This window comes from Fukomys damarensis, unplaced genomic scaffold (genome assembly GCF_012274545.1).
Source record: "Fukomys damarensis isolate Sample0158 unplaced genomic scaffold, DMR_v1.0_HiC HiC_scaffold_13, whole genome shotgun sequence".
Lineage (NCBI taxonomy): Eukaryota > Metazoa > Chordata > Mammalia > Rodentia > Bathyergidae > Fukomys > Fukomys damarensis.
The window spans coordinates 14,096,428-14,106,765 of record NW_022900925.1 but is presented as its reverse complement, the minus strand read 5'-3'; the positions used below and the strand labels follow the sequence as shown (position 1 = coordinate 14,106,765).

The 10,338-nt window shown below is 46.9% G+C and overlaps 1 protein-coding gene across 5 annotated transcripts in view; it reads left to right on the top strand.

Annotated features, from left to right (window-relative positions):
* Nucleotides 1-10,338, top strand: part of Rap1gap2 (RAP1 GTPase activating protein 2) — a 231,921-nt gene that overhangs the window by 69,182 nt on the left and 152,401 nt on the right. The gene's annotated exons all lie outside the window — the stretch shown is intronic.

The following is a 10,338-nucleotide window of genomic DNA, read 5'->3' as shown; positions in this document are numbered from 1 at the left end:
ATACCTTTAGCCCTTTTCTTCCTATTTCACAATGTCAGTTGTATCATTAGGATCTTATGTACCATTATAGCTTTTCACACCAGAGAAACTATTTGGTATTTACACATGTGTGACTTATTTATTTCACTTAGGAGTATATCCTCAATATGTATCCATTTTCCTATGAATGACTCTAATTTCTCATTCTTTATGGCTGAGTAGTATTCCATTTTATAGAAAAACCACATCTTTATAGGAAGGAAACAAGTCAAGGCGTTGATACAGAATGATCAAAGGGATCTACATTAGGTGAGTGGTCAAGGAGGAAGGCTTTCCTGACGAGGTGACATTCTTTTGGGTGTGGGTCTAGCAGAGAAAGAAACTTAGTTAATTTCCCCATTGGAAGCCAGCAAGTGACAGCAGGCAGTGCCTGTAGTCCTAGCTGCTCTGGAGGGTAGAACAGGAGAATCACTTGAGCTCAGGGGTTTGAGGCCGGCCTGGGCAACGTAGTGAGACTCTGTCTCTTAACCCCCCCAACCCCAAATCGATTGTGACGGTGCATGCCCCTGACTCCAGCTAAGGATCCCAGCTAGGAAGCTGAGGCAGGAGGACTACCAATTCAAGCCCTGCTCAGACAATTTAGTGAGACCCTGTCTCAAAATAAAAAGGGATCAGAATGTAACTTAGATTGAACTCAGTGGGTTGGATCTCCAAGAACACAAAACAAGCAAACAAGCAAGCAAGCAAGCAAACAAAACAAAACAAAACAAAAAAACCCAAACCAAAAGAACACACACACACACACACACACACACACACACACACACACACACACACGCTCACACAGTTTCCCGGTGGGTAGCTCAGTTACATTTTGCTCACAGTGAATTGTCTTGCCTGCACTTACTTCCTTGCATCCTACTGCTTCTCGTGGCGAGTGTGGGGTTGAGACTATGTTGGCTCCAGGTCTAAGGCAGCATCACGAGATGGGGGTCCATGAGGATCCCCAGAGAGGAGATGGAGAACTCCAGTCACTGCACCCACAGAATAAGTTCCCGACTCCTGTCAGAGGGATAGAACTTTCTGTGGTCTTGTGTGTGTCTTCAAATGGGTGATCTGGAATGTCCGGTCCCACTACCTGTGAGGCTGCCCATCTGGAATGTTAGGATGTGCTATGTTAGAATGCAAACCCAGCTTGAAGCTGGCTTGAGAGAGAACTGGCTTGGGCTTTCTTGAGGCTGGAAGTCTGTGGGAAGAAGCGCAATTTACAGGTGGAAAGCAGGGGCCCAGTGTCCAATTTACAGGTTTACTTAGTCTTTAAGACCCTTAGGAACATTTTTTTGGAGTGGGTTTACTGGAAGGGAAAAAGGCTTGAGTAACTTTTGTGTCTCAAAGCTGCACTTTTTATTAAAAGTACAACTTGGCTGGGAGTGGTGGCCCACGCCTGTAGTCCTAGCACTCAGGAGGCTGAGGCAGGAGGATCACTGTGAGTTTGAGACCAGCCTGGGATACATAGTGAATTCCAGGTCAGTCTCAACTACATAGTGAGACCTTGTCTCAAAAAACCAAACAAACAAACAAAAACAAAAATAAAAGTACTTGAAAATTATGATTTTCCTTGTCTACTTTCTATCTTTATTTTTTCTATTCAACCTCCAGAGGAAGAGCTTTGCTTTCCCAGCATCACAGAACACAGTTCTCGTCACGGATGCAGGGGCACTTGGGGGTCACTGCTGGACTTGCCTGGAGCCCATCTTGGAAAATACTTCCCAAGTCCCCTGCCAGGAAATGTGTGATGGAGGTGTGTGTACAGCACATCTGCCCAGAGCCCCACGATCTTTAAACTGATCGGATGTGTTCCAAAGAAGGGAAATGTGGACAACTTTGGTTCTTTAGTCATTAGCCATGACCCATCAATTGTGACCCAGGTAGCTGTACAGCTGTAGGAAAGATTTAAATGTACTCTTTTCCCTCTGAAGTTGATGATTTTAGTCTGTCCAATACACACGCGCGCACGCACGCACACACACACACACACACAGGCGCGCACACACACACGATGTGGGGGCAAGATGGCCAAACCTCTTATAGAGCTTAAAAAAGGGGCAGAGGGAGCTGGTGGCAGGGGATAGGCTCTGATGCAGATGAAGTCTCTTAGGTAACAGACTTGCTGTGGAAATGTCACTGGACAGGGTTTGAGGGGTCTCGGAGTGGAGATGGGGAACTTTGAGTCACCCCGTTCACTGGGCAGGTTGCAGGATCCCTGACTTCCATCACAGAAAAAAGAATTGTCAGGACTTATTGGTAAGAGGCATAAAGAGATTTATTAGGCAGAACTTTTAAGTACCCACTTAAAGAAATAGAATGTGGCCTTTAAGAGGGAGAGAGGTGCTGGGTGGCTTCTAGCTGGGTATGGAACTTGGGAGTGTCCCTTAGGTGGCTTATCTAGGGTGTGTATTCTAGGATCTGTTGAGTTTGTCCATTTGGTGGGCTTTGTTAAAATGTGAAACACTTACGTGTGCTTGGAGCTGAGATGTGCTGTCCTCTTATCAGTGTGCTGTGGGGTTGGGTCGGAGGCAGCACAGTTAACAGATAAAAGGCACAGGCCTAAAGCCCAATTTACAGTCTTAGTGTCTCTGAGGCCCCTTAGGAATTTTTCCTGGGTTTGTGTTCTAAAGCTGCAGGGCTTTTTTTTTTTTTTTTTTTTTTTTTTTTTTTTTTTACTGGGTCTTGCTATGTAGTCTAGGCTAGCCTTAAACTCATAGCGATTCTCCTGTCTCAGGCTTGTGAGTGCTGAGATTACAGATGAGCACCACACCTGGCTGTAGTTTCAAGTAAAAGTACAACTTTAATATTACAATTTTCCTTGTCTCTTTTCTACCTATCTTTATTTCTTTTATCCTACCTCAGAGAGACCCTTTCTAGGCAGAAAGGGGGAATATCAAGCACAGTCCTCTGTCTACAGCATCTGTTACTTACCATTGTGGACAGATGTGAATTTATTTTCACAAGAAGACAGCTTTTCAGAGCCACTCCTGTGTCGACAGGGGTCTGCAGTTTCTTTAAATAACCAATTTGAAATGTGCCCAAGAAATCTGTTGGGGTGGGGTATATATTCTTCTTCCACATGGCCCCAATCCTGCTAGTGACACTCGGTGAGTGAGGGAGCTTCGGGGTGGGGAGAAGATGGGTGAAAACAGTGTCTGGAGCCTTGGGGTGGAAGGAAGAGGCCGGTGCAGTTTCTGAAGCTGCTCTGGGTTTGGGGAGGGTTGAGATACAGGAACTACAGATGGAGAGAGAGTTGCTTACACACAAAAAAGAGAGTTTAGCCCTGGGGATTTAGCTCAGTGGTGTCACCGCCTGCCTTGCAAGCACAAGGACTAGAGTTCGATCCCCCGTACCAAAAAAAAAAAAAAAAAGGGAGAGAGACAGAGAGAGTTTAGACTATAGCAAGCACAAAGCCAGCTGAAAGAGCTCTCCCAGCCTGGGCAAGGAGGCTGAGAAAACATGCAATTTGGAGAGGCAGATGCTTAGCTGGAGGCCAGAGCTTGCCTAGCTCCCTGGTGGGACCAAGCTGAGAGAGTCTGTGTCAACACCCAAGATAAGCTTTGTGTTTGTCTTTTAGGACTAAAAGGACTTAATGTCAGGCTGGGAAAGATCTATTGACACATCAGTGAGTTAGAGTCCTGCAGTCTGTTGTGAAGGAAACTGTTCCAGGCTAAGCAGAAAGGCTTTGATCTATAGTGGCAGTTTCCCTCTGGAAAGGAGTACGCAGTCCAGAGTTCTTCAGGGGCTGATCGGAAGAGATTAGTTTAGACAACAGGGACATAAATTAGAATTTGCTAGGAATCAGATAGATGGGGCACAGCCTATGAATTTTCAAGTAGACCAGGAGTGTGAGCTAATTATTCCGAGTAGCATCTGTGGCGCACATGGTGATTGCCTAATGGTTGCAACAAAAGTGTCCAGTGGCCTCTGATCACGGAGTCTCGGCTTTCGTACTGCCTGGCACCTCCATCTCTGCACACACACCGCACTGCAGCCCCCCATCCTAGCTCAGACTGTGGGGAGCATGCACCCCCACACATAGCAGCGCCCCAGTCTGCCCAAACACTCCTTTTCTGCAAACATACAGCAATCAAGAAAAAAAAGTGGAGCCAAAGACAGGTTCTGCAGTGGAGGTCAGAAGCCCTTTACGTGCTCGCCCCTTGTTTTTGCCAAGCTAGGTTATCTGGGTTCCCAGTGAGCTGCAGGGACCACCACAGCTGTCACCGGGAGCACAGGGGCTCAGCACAACATGGTGACAAGGCCGTTTGCAGGCAGTAGCGAGTGGCCGTCACAACATTGTCATCTGACAGCTTCGTTAAGTGTTTGTGTTTTTATTTTTATTTATTCCTTGTTATTTTGGAAACCAAACCCAGGGCCGTGTGCATGCTGGGCAAGTGCTGCATTCCTAGTCTCTATCTTTTTATTTATTTGCAACTTTAATACGTAGATCTTAGGTAAAATTTGTACATGGAAGAAAAATTCAAAGAAAATAACAATAATTCTCGAGGTAATTATTATTAACCACTTTACGCCCACTGTGAACATTTTCTTTACTTTTTCATTATGGAATTTCCCCAGCACACAAAGTAAATAGTGTAATGAATTCCCTGTCCCAACTTCAGCAATCCCCCCATTCTGCCATTCTTGTTTCACCTATAACTCTGCCCATTCAACATCCCTGTTATTATTAATTTCAGCTCTTTAAAAGTAAAATTTACATACATTGAAGTGCAGAAATTTTAATTCTACATTTTGAACAAATCGACCCCCCCACTCCATCTTGATACAGAATATTTCCATCTAGCCAGAAATAATCCAGAAAAATCTTGTACGACTAGAGGCAGCCACTCATTTTTTTTTTTTGCACCTTAGATTATTTTAAATTTTCTTGTAAATGGAATCATACAGGAGGTATGCTTTAGATCTGGTTTCTTTCACTCAGCGAAATGTTTTTTTAAATCCATCCATGATTATTGCATATATTAGTATTTTACTCCTTTCTGTTGTTGAAAGTATCCCACTAGGTGGATGTACCACAGTGTGTCGATAGACACTGTTTTCAAACTTAGGATATTTTGAGTAAAATAAATATGCTGTGCATATTTTCGTGAAAGTCTTTATGTAAACCATGTATGGTTTTTTAATCCTTGCAGCTAGCTGGGCATGGTGGCACACACCTGTAGTCTCAGCTCCTGCGGAGTCAGGCAGGAGGCAGAGGCTTGAGGCCAATCTTGGGCAATTTAGCAAGATCCCTTAAAAATAAGAAGGGCTGGGGATATAGCGCATAGTAGTGTCTCTGGATTCCATCCCCAGTATTGGGGGAAAGGGATGCTTCACAGTACTAACCCTGGGAAGATGGCACTATTGTTATCCCCACTTTACAAATGCAGAGACTGAGGCACAAGGAGGTTAATTCTTAGCCTGAGGGAGTAAAAACTGGGAGTGGGATTCTAACTCAAGATGGACTATCTGTAGGGTCTGTGGCTTTGTTTCCTCACTATGATGTTTTTACTACAGCTCTTTGGGGCTATTAAATGCAAGGACAAATGGGTCTCTCACCTCAGGGTCCTGTCAGTTTATAACAGCATTTTAGCTCACTACAGTAGTTGCTATTGATAATAATGGTTCTGAGTCATCCTGAAAAGGTTACGTTAAACCTGCCATTGAAAAGAACAGCACACAACACACACAAAGAAAAGAATAACACTGTTGTAAGACATTTTAAGGAAAATTCTAATCAAGGTCGTTACAATAACAGCAAGCTAGCAAGTAAGAAAATGCAAAGTTTTGCTACTCAGAGCTTTAATTGTCTGGAAAGCTCACATAAGTATAATTCGTCATCTCCCAAAGAAGCCAGGCACAGACCACATTACTGGGTATATAAAATAGTATATAAATAATACATGTATGAGAAATCACTCTTTGTAGAGCCTAACAGAATAGGTTTTTGAAGAGTCTACTGGTTCTTGCTTCGAAGGATGTTGTTGCTAAGCAGTGTTGCCAATATGGAAAGACAGCTTCCCTCCTGACTTTCCACTCGGCCCCAGGAACTCTAGGGTTGGAAGTGGCTTTGGCAGCAGCTGGGAAGTCTGCTAATCAGGGAAGTAGAGGCTAGGGGACCTTGTGAGAAGGACTGCACCGCTGGCCACCTGAGCTCTCGATGTCCTGAAGTGATCCTGGGCAGCCTCCATGAAAAAGGCACCTCTTTATGTTCATCAGAAATTTCATACTTAGGAGAATCTTTTGAAATGTTTGTTTTTTTTTTTTTTTTTTTTTTTTTTTTGTACCAGGGATCGAACTTGGGTCCTTGTGCTTGTGAAGCAGGCACTGGAACCACTGAGCTAAATCCCCAGCACCTGAAATGTTTCTAGTGTGGGGAAAATTATAGTCATGCAGTTTAACCAAAATTTTAAAAAGCTCCATAAGGGAGAGAGGAGAGAGAGATTTTAAATACCTTCATTAACCAAAGCAGTACATGAAGAACTCCTTTCTTCCTCCGAACAGGAAATCAGTAAAGTTCTGATCAATAACATTTCTTGCAGGGTTCTTCTCTCTGACTCCGGGGGCCACATCATGCGCAGCTCAAGGACTGGACGGGATGCTCACTCTTGAGTAGGATCTGTGGCTTCCTCAGTGTGGTTTCCTTGGAGCTTGGAAATGGCACATAAATCACCAAGATCTCTTTCCAAAACCTGAGCTAGTTTATCACCAGAGCCTCTGCTTAATAAATGTGTGGCTCTGGACAGTAGGGCTGAGCTGAAATTTTTAAGGCTTATCTTTGAGGCCTCCCATCCCTGCTTGAGGGCTGAGCTCTGGGAAGGACTGTAAGGAGCTAGAGGAGAGTTGGTGTATCACAGACTCTTCCTGCAGTTCTCTCTTAACAGTAGAAACTGCTGCCCACCTCAAATGACCTTCCTAATCCTTCGCTCTCCCTCTCCACGCTTCCCCTTGTAGTAGTCTCCCAGAGACTCAACAGCAGGGGGCGCCAGTGTACCTGATTAGAGTGAATGGCAGTCTGTGCCCTTTACAGCGCAGGTGTAAGGAAGGGTGGTGAGGAAGGGTGAGGTCTGAGGGAGGCTTCTGAATTATTTCCTTGAGCAGGTGTGTGTAAGTGCATGCCCTCATACATAAGGTAGAATGAGAGTAGGCGTGTTGGCTTGTTCCAGCTAAGGTTGTGTGTTTATAACTTTTGCATTAAACCAAAGACTGTGTGGTCCAGAGGATGGCTGAGGACCCTGCAGAAAATAAAAGGGGGAGGGTGGCGTGAGCTCTGAAGACATCTGGCTTTCACCAAAGGCCCTACTGTCCCTCTCCAGCTCATTTCCAGCCCTTGGCTGCCCTAGTCCTAACCCAGAATGGCTGCAGTGATTTTGCTGCAGAGCAGTGGTGGAGGCACCCAGAGTTCAAGGTCGGGTGGGGCAGGGAGAGCCTGTGCTGCAGGCTCTGACTGAAAGCAGGGTGCTGGCAGCAGGGCTGACTCCCGGCTTCACATGGATGTGTCTCTTGGAGCAGGTTCCCACGCACAGAAGGCCCCTTTCTTCAGGACCAAGCATGCGTGTCTGTCTGGAGCCACCCGCCCCTTAGGAGTGGGCTTGCAGCTGTCTGCCCTCTGTTCATGATGAACTGTCCCATCCCTGCCCCTTCATTCCCACCCAGGCCCCCACAAGCCTTTGAGTTTCCCCTGCTTTGGGGCAGAGACTCAGGCTGGCAGCTGCCTGGCACTATGTTCTCAGGACTGTGGGGCCGGAAATGAGGATAAGCTGTGAGGTGGGCTGCTGCCCGGAAGACCCCTTCTCTGAGCATGGAAGTCTTCTCTGACCTTGCTTCTGTGGCCTGAACGAGTATACCTTTCTCTGTCCGTCCGAAAGTACCCATTGTGGGCTGCTGCCCGGAAGACCCCTTCTCTGAGCATGGAAGTCTTCTCTGACCTTGCTTCTGTGCAAGTATACCTGAACGAGTATACCTTTCTCTGTCCGTCCGAAAGTACCCACGGACATTGTGACCTTAGAACCACTTTGAGTCACCAACGTGAGAATTGTTCCCTTTCAGTTCTCTTTCAAGCTGTGATTTCTTCAAGGACAGTGTCTTAGTTTAGTGCGAGCATCTCACTAACACCTCACACTGTGCCTATTTTTCTTTTATAAGGAAGTTGCTTTAGGCTTGGTGCCTTCATCAGGGAATAGCACTGAGGCAGAATTTAATACATCTGTTTGTTTTTATGGTATTGACAGCAAATGAGCATGGATTTTCATTTAAGGTGGTGATAATAGTTTTTTTAGCATTAAAAAAGTGATATGAAAGCTGGAGATTTAGTTCAGTGGTGCCGCATCACAAGCGCGGGGTGGAATTCGATCCCCTGTACCAAAGGAAAAAAGAGTGAGATTATTATTATTATTATTACTACTACTTTTTGGTACCAGGGATCGAACTCAGGTCCTTGTGCTTGTAAGGCGGGCAGCAGAACCACTGAGCTAAATCCCTGGCCTGAGATTATTTAATGAATGTAAAATAAGTAAATAATTGAGCAGTATGACATTAAGACCAAACATCGTGACGATTGCATGGGAATGGCCTAATTTTGGGAACCACTGGGCTACTGTGCACATGTTAGACGGAAGTGATACTGTTTTGCAGTGTGTGTGTTAGCCCTGTTTGTCCTGAGCAAGGATGGTTTTCCATTTCTCCACCTCAGTCTCTTGCACAAAGCTGGACACATTGTAAGTGTCTGGTAAATAGTGGTGGAGTGGGCAAGCCTTGCCTAGACTGGTATTACACTCCCTGCAACTGATAGCTTTCCTAGAGTTTTGGTGTTTCCTCTCTGGACAGTGGGTGTGACTGGCTATGGGGGCTGAAGCTGGAGTCCAGCAGGGGGATCCTGGGCCTGCCCTGAGGGTGGAAGGCTGTGGGGCAGGGTAGAAGAAAAAGCTGTCCCACATTCAGAAAACCTCTTAGGAATCACGGTCTGAGAGGTGATGGTCTTTTGCAGATAGCCACATTGGGGTTGTGAGGGATCGGAGAGGGCCTGGAAGCCCAGAATAAGAATGAATGCTGGAACCTGCTTGGTGGGAAGATTTTGCATCCTCCTCTCAGTGCTCTGTTACCCACTGAGGTTGTGCACTTGACCAGAACTAGCTACACACTGGGATGATCCTCTCTCTCTCTCTGTGTAGGGGTGCACACACTCTCACCTGCTGGGGAGGAAGACATGCTTTCTAGTGGGGTGCAGCCTACTTCGTGGTGTTTGGATAAAATACACCTATGCTGGCATATGTCAAGGGACCCATCGCCACCCCTGCCATGGAAGTTGCCCGTCAGCTAACTGATAGATACTAGGAGATACTGGGGCTGGAGGATCTGGGGCACTTTTCTCTTTCCTACTCAGGACGCTCACCTCCCCATTCTTTCCCAACCATCCTGAAGTCACTACTGGTAGTAGTTTTTGCAGCCTGTGTAGGTAGCTGCCAGTCCCAGTCACTCAAATCTGGTTATAAATAGATATCCATGGCTATATCTGTGATCCCCCACCATCAAGGCGGCTCAGGAGGGCTCAAGGCCATTGCTAATGGATGCTTGGTAAATAGACCAGGTGCACTTTGGAACCACTCTGGGACTGCCTCCTCTCCACCTCAGCTCTATTGCTAGCGAGAAGCTGTGCGCATTGGAGAGGCAGGGCTGCAGCCTCAGTCCCTGGAATTCATTTGGAGCCCTTTCCCCTCTCCATCAGGGTCCTCTCCCCTGCCTGCATTTTCTGTTTGCTAGAACACCAGACTGTATAAAAACAAGGCAAATTACCTCGGGGACCTCTTTGCCCCCAACAGGACTGTTTCCAAAGATGGACTAATTGGCTTGTTTTAATTTCCTCCAGCCCCCTGCCGGGTTCATTTTCCCTAGGGGGCAAGGCAGTTAGTTATGCCTCAGCGCTAGGAGGGTCTGGGAGGCCCCGCACCAAATGGAAGAGGTTGAGGGGGACTTGTGAGTGAGACCCGGTGCCGTCCAGGACCAGGCGGTGGCCCTTACCCCAGGAGCTGGCTTGTGTGACCTTGCGCCCTTGTCTTCCGAAGATGGAGTCTGCACGCGGAGTACCGGGGAGGGGGCAGGTCGTACGCGGTGGGGTGAGGCGCCCGACCCGCGTCTCCCTGGCAACCTGCTTCCCACGGCGGAGAGGCGGTGTCTGCGAAGTGGATCGCTGACCTTGTGTTGTGGCAAACTCCCAGGACCCGGGATCCTAACGTCCACGAGAGTTGACCCCAGCCCGTCACTCCTCTCTCTCACCACAGACCTTCCGCGGTCTGCGGGTGGGGGTAGGCAGGA